Here is a 17,502-nt window from a genome sequence, read left to right on the forward strand (position 1 = left end):
TATTTTTATTTTTAGGGTTAAATTGATAATTTAATTATTTTATTTTTATTAATGTACAAACAAAAAAATTATTATTAAAGGGTAATATTGTAAAAATAAGCCAAAAGAAATGAAAAATAACGGTAGAAGTATCAATACTTTAACGACAAGGATGTTTCTAGATATTTTTAAAAATATAGAGATTAAATGAATACTAATCTTCAAATACAGGATTAAATAGAATTTTACCCCGAATCGAACGTGCCTAAATCTTTTTAAAATTTTTGCCGTACAACGGACAGAGGTCATTACTAAAATTTCTCTTCCACAGCCCACATCAGCTTCAGGAATCAGTTTATCAAACTCAATCAATTTTCTTTCTTAACAAAATTCCAAAGATGTGTAGCATTTTTCAGATCACATGCGATGGTGCTTTTTTCAATCGTTGCTTGGATTGCTTTCTTGGAAAAGCAGCATACACACGTAACCTCCAAGATAATCTTGTGGCCTTGCAGACTGAATTAATGAAACTAAACGCAGCAAAGGACGATCTGATGAGGAGGGTCGTCAATGCTGAACGTCAACAAATGAGAAGGCTGGACGGAGTGCAAGTGTGGGTTTCGAGGGTGGATGCTGTTACAACTGAAGCTAATGAACTTATCAGAGACGGCTCTCAAGAAATTGAAAAATTATGTCTTGGAGGGTTCTGTTCCAGGAACTGCACGTCAAGCTACAAGTTTGGGAAACAAGTGGCTAAAAAGCTACGAGATGTGGAGGCTTTATTTGCCGAAGGGGTTTTTGAGGCGGTGGCTACCAAGGTGGTGCCTGAGAGAGCTCCAGAGCCTGTAGCAGATGAAAGACCTGCCGAGCGAACAGTAGTAGGCTTGCAATCACAACTTGAACAAGTCTGGAGATGTCTTGCAGAAGAATCAGCGGGAATCATTGGCCTATATGGTATGGGCGGTGTTGGTAAAACTACACTATTGACCCATATCAACAATAAATTTCTCGAGAGTCCAACCAACTTTGATTGTGTGATTTGGGTAGTAGTTTCAAAAGACCTGCGACTCGAAAAAATTCAAGAAGATATTGGGAAAAAGATATGTTTGGTTGATGATGATTTGTGGAAGAGTAAAATTTTTGAAGAGAAAGCTGTAGCCATCTTGCGGAGATTAGGAGAGAAGAGATTTGTATTGTTGTTAGATGATTTATGGGAGCGGGTTGATTTAACAAAAGTGGGCGTTCCACTTCCCAGACCAAAAAATACTACCTCATAAGTCGTATTCACAAGCCGTTTCATCGATGTTTGTGGTAGCATGGAAGCTGGCAGGAAGTTCCAAGTAGCATGCTTATCAGAAAAGGATGCTTGGGAACTGTTTCAAGAAAAAGTTGGGGAAGAAACTCTTGAGAGTGATCATGATATCGTTGAGCTAGCCCAAACCGTGGCCAAGAAGTGTGGTGGTTTGCCACTCGCACTTATTACTATTGGTCGAGCTATGGCCATCAAAAAGACAGCCGAGGAGTGGAGACATGCAATTGAAGTGTTAAGACGATCAGCTTCAGAGTTTCCAGGTTTGGGAAAAGAGGTGTATCCTCTTTTAAACTTTAGCTATGATAGTTTGCTGAATGAGACGATTAGATCTTGTTTCTTATATTGTTGTTTATATCCTGAAGATTATGGCATTCTTAAATGGGACTTGATTGATTGTTGGATTTCTGAGGGATTCTTAGAGGAATCTAATAGGTTTGGTTGTTAGAGTGCAATTTATGCACTAGTTTTGCATTATTTACTTCCCTTAATATCAATGTTTTGCACTTAATAATAGTGATTTACTTGTGTTTTACTTTTGTAGGTGCAATTCTATTGATTGATGATAAAATTGAGCTATAAGATGATGTTTAAGGATGATTGTTCTCTTGAAGAAATTATGAGCGTCAGAAGAACTTTGTTGATAAGGCGTGGGCGCGTGCTGTCAACTGCGGACCTGCAGTTTTAGTTTAACGTGTTTTGTATTTTTGGTTATTTTTGTAATTACGAATTTAATATTTCAGATATTAGGATTTTATTTTAAATAGAATTCTAAAAGAGAAGAGAGAGAAAGTATTTAAGGGAGGAATCTATTGTGAAAGGGGGATTTTGGATTGGAGAAAAAGAAACCCTAGATCTAATTTTTCTCTTCTCTCTATGAGGAACTAAACCCATTTTTCTGGTTGAAGGTTAATGAAGCTTTGATTCATCACTACTGTGAGATCTTTCTTGTGCTTTAATTGTTTTATTACTTTTTGGGTATTTGTTTATTCTCTGAATTATTTTCATGATTATGTTTGTTAATTAGGTAATTGGCCACTATTTAATTATCAACTTAATCTATTGTCAATTAAAGGATTCATCGTATGAAGAATTTAATGTTTGTGACAAATAACATAGCAGAGAGTTGTGTTGTGAGAATAAACAATCTAATTTAAATGAATCATCATATGTGTTGATTAGGATTTGGGTCTCTCTGGTTTTTCAGGCTGTCAATTGATTAAATTCTATGATCGTATCTAGGGTTGTCTATTGATTAGGGAAATAACCAACGGTCGTACCTTGGTTATCGACTAGTTAAGGAGAGATTGGCTATTAGAGGGTCTCAGTAGCTATAACCGGTCTATTCATGAGTAATAATAATCTATATTTGAATCAATGATCAGTAGTCGAATCAAGCTGAGTTAATTCCTTCAACCAGAGCTTTCTCCAATTTGAATTACAACTTTAATTTGCATTCTTGTTATTTTAATTTGATTTTTATTATTGTCAACAATTCCCCTATTTTACGTTTTACGTTTCAAAAGGATTTAATTAATTACCGATCTCTGTGGACACGACCCTGCTCAATCACTATACACAATTTATTTAGAGTAGGAATTTACTTTTGTTGGCTTCGACACCCATCATTGGTGCAGAAAACCGAGGATACTACATTGTGGGCACTCTTGTTCATGTGTGTTTACTAGAAGAGATAGAAGATGATAAAGTAAAAATGCTTGACGTTGTTCGTGATATGGCTCTATGGATAGCTTGTGAAACTGAGAAGGAGAAGATAAACTTTTTGGTTTGTGCAGGTGCTGGATTAGAAGAGGCACCGGATGTTAAAGAATGGGAAAATGTGAGAAGATTGTCATTGATGCAAAACCAAATTGAAACTCTGTCAGAGGTTCCCACATGCCCTCATTTCGTCACTTTATTTCTTGACTTTAATGGGGAGTTGAAGATGATCGCGGATGGCTTCTTCCAACTTATGCCTTCTCTCAAAGTTTTGAAGATGTCAAACTGCTGGAATTTGAAATTTCTTGTTGGGATGTCAAAGTTGGGTTCGCTACAGCTTCTTGATATTTCACAGAACGCCATAGAAGAGTTACCAGAAGAGTTGAAGTTGTTGATAAATCTGACATGTTTGAATTTGAGGGGGACAGGCCAATTAAATAAAATTCCACGGCAACTAATATCAAATTTTTCAAGGTTACGTGGGTTAAGGAAGTTCATAACGTGTGCAAGCAGTCAACTCAAGGTTAGCACGTGGGAGAATTTGCTGAGCTAAAGTTAGTTAAATAAGCAATGCCAGCTCAACAAATTCAGTCAAGGTTTACTGAGATTTTATTCCTATTGTTTTCTTTTCTGTTAACAATGTATAAAGGTGTTCTTTGTACTCATTTGATCATTAAGAAAAAAAGAAATAAAATCTAGAATATTCTCTGAAGTTTTCTCAGTAAAACAGAGTAAATTTTCTCAGTAACTAAACAGTATATATCAGTGGAATTTACGTTTTATAACATGGTATCAGAGCCAAACAGTAACCAGCAAACAATGATGAGAAATCTAGCAATCAATAATACACATCAACACACTCAAATCAATTTCTCTTTCACGAATCCAATTAAACTAGATCGATCAAACTACCTGCTCTGGCGTTCACAAGTTCTGGCTTCGATTAGAGGTAATCGACTAGAAGACTTCATAACTAGAATCAAATCAACATCTGAAGAAAATATTTTGTTAGCTGGAGTTGATGGATCTACACAACAAATTGAGAATCCTGAGTATCAGATCTGGAGATCACAAGATCAAATTCTTCTTGGTTGGCTACTGTCAACCTTAAGTGAAGGTATCCTTAGTCTTGTTATTAACTGTAAAAGCTCATTTTCTTCAGCTCAGATATGAACTGAACACTCTTAAAAAGGAGTCTCTTAGTATTGAAGATTATTGTGTTAAAATGAAAGCAATAGCTGATAAGCTTGCTAGTGCTGGTAGCTCGATAACAGAAAAGGATCTAATGCTAACCATACTCAATGGATTAGGATCAGGATATAGTGATATTGCTACTTTCATAACTGGTTCACGAATGGAATTTGATGATACTTATGCATTATTGCTCACTCATGAAACTAGGTTGGAACAAGATCATGATGATAAGAGTATGTTCAATGCTAACTATGCATATACTAATGCATTTCATCCTAAGGTTTATTATGCACAGCCTAGAGGAAATTTTAAGAGAGGAGGTTATTATGGTGGTAGGAATGTTTTCTCTGGTAGAGGGAATATGAATTTTTCTCCAAGAATGTTTAATGGAGGTTTTAGAAGTGGTTTTGGTAGAGGATATTATGTTGGTAATCCTTTTAATGGTAATAATTCTTTAGCACCAAAGAATTCATCATCTGTTATCAAGAATGGATCACAGAGAACTTTTAATAACAATCCAGGGGACTCAGTATGTCAGATTTGTCTCAAACTTGGTCATACTGCTGATATTTGTTGGCATAGATTTGTTGAAGATTATGTGCCAATGCCAAGGGGTTTTTAGAAAAGGAAAAGCACCCAGAGCAGCATCACTACTAGAAAAATAGCTTTTACTGATACTTGTCTTGTGATACTTTTCTAAAAAGTATCAGCAATTACATATATTTGGGCCATTTTCCGTGTTTAACAAACAAGTGTCACAAATTACTGATTCTATGATGTTTGTATATTAAACATCAGAGATCGTCGACACTAAGGTATCAGAAACAACAAAAAAAAATAAAAAATCTATTTTTGTTTTAGTTGCGACTCGAACCTAGGACCTCAAAACTAAAGTGCTTTATGTTCAACCAACAAACCACCATGCCAAATTCATAAATTAGTTTGTGTTGAACATGTTGAAATTATCAAATTAAATTAATATAGAAAACAAAAATATAAAAGCAAAAGAAAAAAACCCTAAATCAACATAAACATAAAATTCCCTAACTCCTAAATCCATGGCCAGCCGCCTCATCTCTCTGGCGATATCCTTCTTCTTCTTCATACCTCTAAAACTTCGAGCCCTAAAATTCAAGGGTCCATGTCATAAGAAATCCTACCACCACTGCTCAAATTCTAACACCCATACCATACGAAACCCTAATGATCTACATTATGCAAAACATCCACCATGCCGCTATGCCACAAGCTCACAAGACCCGCTTTAGATCTCCACATTTTGCTCACCCTACTCGAGTGCACACCGCCCCTCTCGCTTCGACTTCTCGGGATTTCTTGTTAGCTGAAGTTTTGTTTTCTTCCGCTAATTCGATCTTCGAAAGGTCTCGGAGCTCCAAGTAACTAAGTAAGCTCGGTTTTCTTCTATTCTCTCAGATACTTGCTTACACATTCCTTTTTTTTTCGTGTTAAATTTTGTTGTTTCGTTGTGTTATATGGATCGATGAGAGTCACAGACTTTGACGAGACAATGACGATATTGTTTTGGAGTTTCGTTTCGTAGATCTGTGATAGAGTCTCCTTTTTCAGATATTTCCTTTCATTTACCATATTTGCACAATTTGTTTTGTCATTAAATTATTTGCGTTTGAATGTACAATTTTTGTTTTCGTTTTATATTTTCAAATACTGTTTCTTGGAGCGAATTAGTGGAGGAATTTTTGGTTGAAGCAGAGGATGGATAACTTTTGTATTTTGAACTTTGTATGTTATTTATTATTTGAACTTGAAGCTAAAAGGTGACCAAATTTTCCAAAGGTTAGGGTTTGGTTGGCTTATGTGAAAATGCCGAACGAATGTGTATTATTCATACTCCAATATTGTAGGTGCGTCAATGCACCTCCTTGCGATGGTTGCAGCAACGAAACTGTAGGTCAAGGTTTGGGTACCCCATTTCCTTCAAAGATCCAATATGGAGCAACTCGAGTCGAGCTTTTTCGGTCAATTTAAACAAAACCTTTACTCCTAATTTATTGTCTTTTGCTTTCTGTTTGTACCTGTAGGAGTTCATATTTTGTAATGTTCCGTAAGTGTCCAATAACTGGTTAAATTATGACTTATGCTAGGTGAAGATTTTGTGTTACAATCCCCTTCAATAGGCAATCACTCTTTTTGTAAATGTTCATGGGTAATTGCTTTGCCTTTGCTTCTGTTGTACTTTTGTTTTTGTGGGGTTTTAGTTAATGGATGTTGAGTTATATTTCAATCAGTTTGATTTCTCTGCATATTTTTCATATTTTAGTATTAGAAGAGGTATTTAATCAAATGAAGACAAAAACAATTGTCGGCCAACCAACAAACTCACTTTAGTTTGTTGTGAAATGATTTTCTCTCTCTCTCTCGATTTTCACTGGTTCTGTGGTTTTTTCCCTTCCACAATGTGATTTAGTTCTGTTCTATTTATGGATGTTACCAACATTTTAGCTTTTAAGAAACAGACAAAAAGATTCTGAAGTTTGTTTCTTGTTTCTTACTCTGAATTTCCAAGGCATCTTATTTGGAGAAATGCATTCTGAATGGAGAAATTTCTCCAAATTTATGAGATGTGGTTCTGTCTTGCTGAATGAACATTGTATTTCCTTCAATGGTTTGCGAGCCATTAAGTTATTTGAGCAAACAAAATTAGCAATATGGAATCCTGTTTCTACAGGATTATAGTTGTAGGACTCTAGAATTTAGTCTAGGTAATGTTTTTACCATTGTAAAAAGTATCTGACATTGGTGATGTTTAAGCATATGTGTCATTTCTTTTGGGCTTCACTTTGGATCCTTTTTTTCTTTTTTTACAAACAATGGATGGTTAAAACCTAAGAGACTGATTGATTTTTGTTTTAAATCCAGTGGTTATGCCTTGTAAACTTTTGAGTTGTATCAATTTCTTTTCCTGGCCTAACTTGGCTAAATTTATGCTATATAATTGAATTCTACAAATTTTGGCTATGTATGATGTAAAGGTCATAAGTCTTGTATCTTCATTTGTTCACCACAGGCTTGATACTTCACAACTACCATAAGTTATGTCATGCCATGTCTTCTTTAGCAATATTGTGTGGCTTTGAGTAGTATTAATGTTTTTGTTTGTTAATTCACGACTTAATGGAACCATTTTCCTTATAATCGAGAACCTTCGTGCGAGTGTTGTGGAGAAATCTTATGATTCATGTGTAGGTGTGTTTGCTTAATGTGATGACTTTTATTATGTGTTGTAGTTCTTGTGTCTATAAGAGGAACCTTTGCTCCTATGTCTATTTATCTCCGACTTTCAGTTTAGGCGTAAATAGGTTACTCTTCTTTCTTTCTCATTTTTTAATTTCTATGTTCTCCTATGTCTATTTACATGGACTGCTTTGCTGCTTCTCTGCAGTGAAAACAACCCTGGTAATTTACAGGAGCTTTTTTCACTTCAGAACAATAGCAAGACATCCCCTGCAGATTTTTTATTGATTTTGCATAGATTGGTTTGTTGCTTTGGGTTGGAATGCTACTGGATATATGTCAGAATTATAGCGCTATTGGAAGATGGTGGGTTGTTGCATATGAGTTGGAGTGTTCCTGGGTATGTAGCTAGAATTAGAGTGCTGTTGGAAGATGGTATTGCTACTGGAAGTTTTGCTCAAAAACTTGTCGTTGGAATACTTGCATTAATTTTTGGAAATTTTATTGGGTAACTTGGCTAGGTGGCTGAAATTTTAATTGCTTTTGTGTATTGAAGCATTTGGATTGTGTAATATATATTGATAATATTTAAATGTTATGAAAGGTTTTGATAAATAAATTGATTTTTGTTCTTATTTCTCACAGCCTTTTAATTCTATCAACAAATCAATGGGTAATGTCATTTTGTATAATTATTTTTTTAAATAATACATAAAGTAGTGATACTATAGTAACAGTATCACAAATACTAATATAGTATTGTAATATTTTGATACCATGGTGTTATGATTTTAATGATACTATAGTAATAGTAATTACTGACACCACTTACAAGTGTCACTATTTTTCTGACTGCCAGATTACTGACACAATTAGCAAGTGTCACTAAAAGTAATTACTGACACTATTCTAATGTCAGTAAAGACCATTTTTCTAGTAGTGCATATCTGTCAAATTTTGATGGTTCTGTTTCAAATCCAAACTTTGAAGATTATGAGAACTTCAACTATATGCCTTCAGCTTATAATCCTATGTCTGGCAATAGCTATTATTCTGGTTTTGATGCTTGTACTCCTGGAGTAGCATTTATGGCTAACTTTGAAGGAGTTGCTAATGATGAATGGTACTTGGATAGTGGGGCAACTCACCATCTGGACAACAACATGGAGAGCTTGCAGATCAGTGAGGAGTTTAAGGGTACTGATTAGCTCATAATTGGTAATGGTCAAGGTTTGTTTATCACTAATGTTGATTTTGCATTTCTGTCACAAAGAGCATCAAATTACTTATCTGCACATTCCAGAATAGCACTTAAGGATATATTACTTGTTCCATCAATTACCAAAAATCTACTAAGCATTTCCAAATTGACATCTGATAACCCTATAACTGTTGAATTTTGTGGGAATGTTTGTTTTGTGAAGGACATGAATAGACAAGTTCTGCTGCAGGGACTTGCCGAAAAAGGTCTATACAAGCTGCTGCTGAGTTCTAATTCCTCTTCTTCATTTCCTTCATCTCATCTTTGTCATACTCAACTAAATAATTATGTCTCAATGTTGTCTAGCTTTCAAAGCTTTGATAATCCTTCTAAAGTTTGTTATCATTCTGTTTTCAATAAATGCAAAACCAAATATGATGTAATGACATTGTTACATAGAAAATTTGGTCATCCAAGTTCAATGATTCTGATGCATTTAGCTAAGTCTTGCAAGCAATTAAAAATCTCTCAAAAAGATATTCTATCTTGTACAAATTCTTTGTGTGAGGCATGTCAGTTAGGCAAAGTTCACAGGCAAAGTTTTCCAGCAACTGAAACAAAAACAAAAGGAGTATTAGAACTGATTCATACTGATATCTAGGGACCTTCACCCACTGTATCTAGAAATGGATACAAGTATTACATTAGTTTTGTGGATGATTACACTAGATACACCTGGATCTATCCACTTAAGCTTAAATCACAAGCATTTGAAGTTTTCAAACTGTTCAAGGCACAAGTTGAAAATTAGTTTAATACCAAGATTAAGGAATTACAATCTGATCTGGGGGAGAGAGTTTAGAGTATTCAGTAATTTCCTAAGTCAAAATGGAATCAAGTTTAGACATTCATGCCCTTATACTCATCACCAGAATGGTCTTGTTGAGAAGAAACAAAGACACATAATTGAATTAGCATTAACACTCTTAGCTCAAGCTAATCTCCCTTTTCAGTTTTGGTGGAAAGCTGTTCACACAGCAACATATCATATTAATAGGTTACCAACACCTGTTCTTAAGCTTTTATCTCCTTATGAAAAGCTCTTTAAACACAAACCAGATTATTCATTTCATAAGTGCTTTGGTTGCCTATGTTATCCATATATGAGAGATTTAAATAAACACAAATTTGATTTTCACACCACCAAATGCATCTTCATTGGCTATAGTCATTCTTACAAGGGTTATAAGTGTTTAACAAGCTCAGGAAAAATTCATATCCTAAGGCATGTTATCTTTGATGAAAATACATTCCCTTACTTAACAAACAAAGTCTTTCATTTATCCGAGAACAGTTCAAATTCTGAAATATCAGTGTCAAACTTTTCCCAGTAACAAATTTATCATCTCTCCACATTATCCTTAACTGACAGCAGCTTGGAAGATCTTCAATCAGCAAGTTCAGAAAGCAATGAACAAGTACCTTCTGTTTCTGCACACACAAATAATCTGCATCAACAAGAGCATTCTCAAGAGCATTCCTCATCAACTATACCATTATCACCAACACAACAACAAACTGAATCACAACCACAAAATGAACCACATCTATCTACTTCCTAGCACATAAATCAAACTCAAACTAGAAACCTTCCTTCACAACCATCACATTCAATGGTAACCAGATCGAAAATATGGAATCTTCAAGCCAAAAGTTTACATAACCACCTTAACCAACAAAGAACCCAGTACTGTTCAAGAAGCTCTAAGTGATCAGAATTGGCATCAAGCTCTGAAAGATGAATATGAAGCTTTGCTTAGGAATGAAACATGGTCACTAGTACCATTTTCAGAGGTATACAAGGTTGTTGACAGTAAAGGGGTTTTCAGAATTAAACAAAACACAGATGAGAGTGTAGCTAAATACAAAGCCAGGTTAGTTGCAAAGGGTTTCCAGCAAACTAATGGTGTTGACTACTTTGAGACCTTTAGTCTTGTGGTAAAGGCCTGCACAGTAAGAATTATTTTTAGTTTGGCTGTGATGAACAAGTGGAAAATAAGGCAAGTGGATGTCAATAATGCATTCTTAAATGGAGAATTGACTGAAGATGTTTACATGTATAAGCCAGAAGGTTTCATTGATGAGAAAAAGTCCAGTTATGTATGCAAGTTGAAGAAAGCCCTGTATGGCTTAAAACAAGCTCCTAGAGCTTGGTATGATAAGTTGAAAAACCGTCTGATAAGTTGAAAAACTGTTTGATAAGTAATTGGGGTTTTCAAAATTCCAGAGCTGATACTTCTCTCTTCTTCAAAGAGATTCAAGGCTCAATAATACTTGTGCTTATATATGTGAATGATATACTTATTACAGGGCCTGACATTGGAGAATTAGAGAAGTTTATCTTAGAATTCAGTAAGACATTTGCTTTAAAGGATCTAGGAATACTATCATACTTTCTTGGGATAGAAGTCTCTTATGCTGATGGTTGTATGTACTTATCTCAGAGAAAGTATATTAATGATCTCTTGTCTAAAGCTGATATGTTGAACTGTAAAGGGTGTGATACTCCCATAGCGATTGGACTGAAACTTCAAAAGGAGGTTAAAGGTTGTTTAGGTCAGTATGTTGAGGATGCAACCAGTTACAGAAGTTTGGTTGGAGGCTTGCAATATCTGGTGTTAACCAGACCAGAGATAGCCTTTGCTGTGCACAAACTCAGTCAATATGTGACAGCTCCAACATTGCAGCACATAATGGCCTGTAAACGAGTTCTAAGATACCTAAAGGAAACCATGGATTATGGTCTAAAGTTTTCAGCTGGTGGAGAAATGGAAATCACAGGTTTTATAAATGCAGATTGGGCATGCGATATTGATGACAGAAAATCTATAGGTGCATACTGTATCTATTTTGGAAATAATCTGGTGTCATGGTCATCTAAGAAGTAGTCTGTGGTGATAAGGTCTAGTGCAGAAAGCGAATACAGAGCTTTGGCTTCTGCAAGTGTAGAAATAGCATGGATTCAATCTTTGTTCAGTGAGCTAAATATAAGATGTGTCTCAGTACTTATCATCTGGTGTGACAACATGAGTGCAACAAAGTTAAGATAAAAATCTAGTCTACCATTCACGTACCAAACACATTGAACTGGATATGCATTTTGTTAGAGATAAGGTTTTAGCAGAGGAGCTGAAAATTAACTTCATTCAAAGTGAAGAACAGATAGCCGATGTCCTAACAAAACCTCTCACATTCATTCATTTTAATTATTTCATAAACAAACTCAATGTGCAGCCATGCCCCTTGAGTTTGAGGAGGGCTGTTAAGGAAGCTCATAACGTGTACAAGCAGTCAGCTCAAGGTTAGCACGTGGGAGAATTTGCTGAGCTAAAGTTAGTTAAGTAAGCGATGTCAGCTCAGCAAATTCAGTCAAGGTTTACTGAGATTTTATTCATATTGTTTTCTTTTCTATTAACAATGTATAAAGGCATGCTTTGTACTCATTTGATCAATAAGAAAAGAAGAAATAAAATCCAGAATATTCTCTGAAGTTTTCTCAGTAAAACAGAGTAAATTTTCTTAGTAACCAAACAGTACAGATCAGTGGAATTTACGTTTTATAACAACGTGTGTTGAGAATGTTGGGTATTGGCCAATTCAATTTTCATGAAGCACCAGAAGACAACGCTTTATTTGGTGGGGGTGAAGTTTTGATACAGGTATTGCTCGGTTTGAAATATTTAGAGGTATTGGAGTTGACCTTGGGAAGTTATCATGCTCTCCAAATTCTTTTGAGCTCAAATCAGTCAAAAAGTTGTATTCGATCTCTTCTCCTCCACAAGTTTAGAGGTACAACGCCGATTATTGATGCTACGGCTTTCGCAGAGCTAAACCACCTCAACGAATTATTTATTAATAATAGTATTGAGTTGATAGAATTGAAGATTGATTATACAGAGATAGTACAAAAAAGGCAGGAACCTTTTGTTTTCCGCAGCCTTCACCGTGTTACCATATTTAGGGCCCGTTTGGGAGTGAGGTGCTGTAGCTTTTAAGCTGCAGTTGCTGTGGAGTAAAAGCTATAGATGTGGAATGGAAGTTGATGGTGTTTGGTAAAAGTGTTGTAGCTTTTAAGCTGCAACTACTGATGGTGTTTGGTAGAGTGGATGAATATTTGTAATAATTAATTTTAAATAACATTATTTTTAATTGTTAACAAATCAATTATTTTTCATTCTTCAAATTATTATATTGACATACAATTACGATTTATTCCGTTACAAATTAAATTAATATTTAATAAATCAAATTTATTTTTTTGCACAAGTTGTAATAAATAATTTATAAAACACATCATGGGGTCAATTATAAATAATTTTAAATAACTATTATTGACAATGCCAACCGGGCAGTGTACATGATATGCTTCTCCAAATTGCTTCGGTTTGTACCTGATATGATTAATCGAGTATTATTTACAATACCAAATATATCTAATAAAAATCATACAACAAAACAAAATAAAATTAAAATGTAATTAATTACAAAATTTGTATAAATATTTCTATTGTTGTGCCTCCATTAAACTTGCAGCAATGCCATCTTTCAAGATTATTATATCTTGAGTTGTGCTATCAATTGTTTCATAACTTTCTTCATGAGATGCAATATGTTCGCTAATACTATGACTTGGTTCATCCGTCATTTCATCAAAATGATCATTATTTTGTGAATATCTTCTGATATAATTATGCAAGGCCATGGTAGCAATAACTATTTTCACCTGCTTCTTGAATGGATAGCTTGGCATACTTCGTAAAATCTTCCATGTATTCTTCCAAACCCCAAAAGTACGCTCAATAACACTTCTCAAGGAAGAGTGCTTGTAGTTGAACAATTCTTTATAACCCATTGGTTGGCTACCTCTACGAAATTCAGGAAGGTGATATCTTTCACCCTTATATGGTCCTAAGTACCCACATAACTCCGGATATCCTGCATCTACTAAATAATATTTTCCTAAAAATAAAAAGAAAAATACAAAATAAATAAAACAATCTAATCAATTGAATATGTATATATAAAAGAAAAATTAGAAACACAAACCTGGAGGAGGGTTTGGAAAATTGAATGCAGGATTCGTAATAGTTGTTTGAAATACCCTTGCATCATGGGCACTGCCTTCCCAACCAGCCACTGCAAATATGAATTGCATATCAAAGCTACATACAGCCATTACAAATTCTTTTCCCACCATTCCTCACTTGCATCAACTGTCCTCAACCTATGATTCCACCCTAAACCAGTTTCTTTGCCAATCAAATTCTTCCACAATTTCCAATCAGTTCTAAGAGAATCCCATTTATTTTTCATTTGAGTTCTGTTGTAATCTAATCCAGTTTCTTTAGTGAACTCCTTAATCAAATTTTCATATCCTTGGGAAGTCAAATGAGTCCCTGGACGATGTCCGGCATCCACCTCTTTAACGCATAAGTCACAAAATACATCTAAAGTCTGGGGGTTCCAAGTAGCCTTACTAGTTGAGCTATTAGACACAATTTCATACACTTAAACCTAGGAAAAAAAATATTTCTTTATCAAACAACAATACAGAAAAAATAAGAATATAGAAGTTAAGAAAATTACTAGAATCTTGTTATGGATGGTGGAAGGAAAAATAATTCGATATTAAAAAATTAAAAAAAAAGACAAACCAGAACAAGTTACCTTAGTTGTTACTTTACTTGAAATACTTTTCCAGCAAACAATAATGATCATAGCCCACGAATAGAAACAATTACAAGCAAGTCAATAAAGCAACAAAAGACAAACCAGACTAGGAAACAAAGAAATTCAACTAAACAATCATTAGGTACAAACTGCAATTGCATTTAGCCTCACAATCTCAAATTTGCTACGTGCTTTGATATTTCCTGTACTATTCTTTTGGCCCATCCTAAGACATATACAATTGCAATTGCAACACTTTCTCCCTTCTTTTTTCTGTAATTCGTATGGCGACTTACGTATATATAACCTAATTAATTGAATTAAATTGATGATGGGTTAGAAAATCATTAGGCTTATTAATTATACGCGTCAAAAGAATGGTCGGCCAATAATTAGGTGTCCTGCTTATACTCCTGTAATTTAGTCATTCTCTAGTAAATATTATTAAATAAAAAGAAACACAAACAATTAAGCTTATTGGTAACTGAACTGGTGCCCAAAAATAACAAGAGCAGGAGAAAGCAAACACACCCAAGAATTTGACAAACTTCAACTTGAAATCCAGAATTTGACAAACTTCCTTTTGTTTACTGAAGCATAGTATTTCATAACGAAGGCATGCATTTTATTATTTAATGTCTTGTAGAACTGGAAACTCAAATCAAACAGGGGTTGTGCATGTTTATAAAAAGCAACTACAAAAATAAAAACTACAATAAAAACAATGGTTACAAGCAAATAAATCACGCATGACCCATCACCCATCAATTTATTCTAACAAAAGCCCCAACATTTTATGAATGAAAAGGAAGAAAATGAAAAATTGCTTGAAATAGAGTAAAGGAGTACTCAAAAATGAACAACAGATAGAGGAAAAGGCACCACTGACAGAGGCGTATGAGAGTGGCCGGTGTCGGAATCGCGCCGATGAGAATTTCGGTGTCAGAATCGCATCAATTGGAACTCCCACAGTCGGAATCGTGCTGATGAGAATGGGTGTTTAGGGTTTGTTTAAAAAAATCGATTTGAAATAGAACTCCCACTGACATGACTGTTTGATAAAATGAAAATGGAATAATATATAAAGTTAATTTAGTAATTAAACTTGCAGCTGGGAAAAAAAATCTGTCAAGTTGTCAAAACACAACTATAAGTGGTACCAAACACTTTGGTGGCTGGGCTGCTCACCACACTCCCAAACGGGACCTTAGTTGCGGTAAATTGAAAGATGTGACATTCCTCGTTTTTGCTCCAAACCTCAAGTCTCTTTGGCTATTCGATTGCGGTGCTATGGAAGAAATAATCAGCGTCGGAAAATTTGCTGAGACTCCTGAGATGATGGGACATATAATCCCTTTTGAAAATCTCCAAATGCTTAATTTAATGGAATTGCCGGAGTTGAAGAGAATTTTCTGGAAGCCATTGCCTTTCACTCATCTGAAAGAAATATCTGTGGGTTATTGCCGTAATCTTAAAAAGCTTCCACTCGATTCCAACAGTGCAAAAGAGCGTAAATTTGTAATTCGTGGAGAAGAAGACTGGTGGAACCGACTTCAATGGGAGGATGAAGCCACTCAAATTGCTTTTCGTTCCTGTTTCCAACCTCGTTCCTGAGCGGTGGTCGCAAAATTTGATTTCTGGTGAGTGCGTTTTTGTTAACGCTTATGTTTTTATTCCAGTGTGTTTTTCTTCTGTCTTCTGCAAATCACGATTAAATGTTGAATAATATGGAATCAATGCTTTATAAATTTTCCGGCGTGGCCATTTCCTTTTCCCTTTTTTTTTTTGGGGGGGGGGGGGGGGCGTGGTTCGATTGATGCTCTGGCTTTTTACTTTTTGTCTTCGAATTTTGCTCTGTTTTTCAAATTGATGCTTGAATAGTTGAATTCAATTAATGCTCACATAAATTTGTTTAGTTGCCGTAAAACGGTAAAAGGATATAATTAGATTGAAATTCGCACTTCTAGAATGAATAGAATTACAATAGAGAAAATATTAAGTATACAAGCCCTCTTTACAGAAAATCAAATGAAAATAAAATTTTTTGGATATTTGATTTTCTATGGTCTACTGTATACGCTTTATAAATTCCTCTGCTTTAACGATAACCAAATCCTTTTTTCAAGGATTTTTATTTGGGGTATTGATAATAGTCCACCAACATAGTGAACGCTTGGATGCTGCTTAAGGATCTCTAATCAGTAGCTGGAAGCAAATGAGAAGGCGGTCGCTACTTTGTACAAAGCCATGCAGCAATTGCTATTCATTTTCAAACAAAGTTGAGATGTTATTTTCAGATTTGGTTCCAGATTTTGTATGAATATCGTTGTTCCATTGAGTTGTATATGAATTCAAATGTAAAATATTCTTTGGTTTTCAATTTTGAATTCAATTTCTTTTTCTTAAGCATGTTGTGCAGAAATGATTTCTACTAAATCATTTTTGATAAACTATTTAAATTAAACAACTGGAATAAGAACTGTAAGGATTTATCGTAAGCAGACTAATATGATAATTCTGAAACTATCATTTTTTTTTTTTCAATTTGTTGCAGGGAAAGCCAAATTTTGCGTTTTTCAGTTTTATCTGATATGGGCTTTATTTCCTCTACACTAGCTACCTAAAGATTTATCAAATTGCTTCTCTTCCCTGCTTCAAATATCTTCATGGCATCATAGGAAAAGAGAGTTTGGGTTGTATTTATTATAGTTTTTATTTTTTTTTTTGTTATAAGCAAATTTATTTTAAATACTTTAGTAGTAACAGTTTTTATTGAATAATAATGAGGGATGATTATTATAGGTTCAAATAGTTGTTAGAACATTATAAAAAGTCTATTTACTATCAAATGTTTTAAATTGATGCAACGTGATAATTGTCTCATATAATTTTTTTATAATATATATGTCCCATAATCTTAACATGAATAAATGAATTTCAACGGTTAAATTTGACACGATTATTAAATAGATCATATCTATATTAATTCGATTTAAAATCTGGTCACATTTGGATTTAGAGTTTCTAACATGATAACTTGTTTTATGACATGATTTACTAATCAATTAATAGTAAATCAAATGTCAGTCAATTAAATATGTGGTACATTTGTCATATTTTAAAAATTATTTATTTATATTTGAAATGAATTTGGTGC

At 34.4% G+C, this 17,502-nt stretch overlaps 1 pseudogene; it reads left to right on the top strand.

The window, feature by feature from the left end:
* Positions 1 to 279: 279 nt before the first annotated feature.
* Positions 280 to 16,505, top strand: LOC18036202 (annotated as a pseudogene).
* The last annotated feature ends 997 nt before the right edge of the window (positions 16,506 to 17,502 follow it).

This window comes from Citrus clementina, unplaced genomic scaffold (genome assembly GCF_000493195.1).
Source record: "Citrus clementina cultivar Clemenules unplaced genomic scaffold, Citrus_clementina_v1.0 scaffold_7, whole genome shotgun sequence".
Classification (NCBI taxonomy): Eukaryota; Viridiplantae; Streptophyta; class Magnoliopsida; order Sapindales; family Rutaceae; genus Citrus; species Citrus x clementina.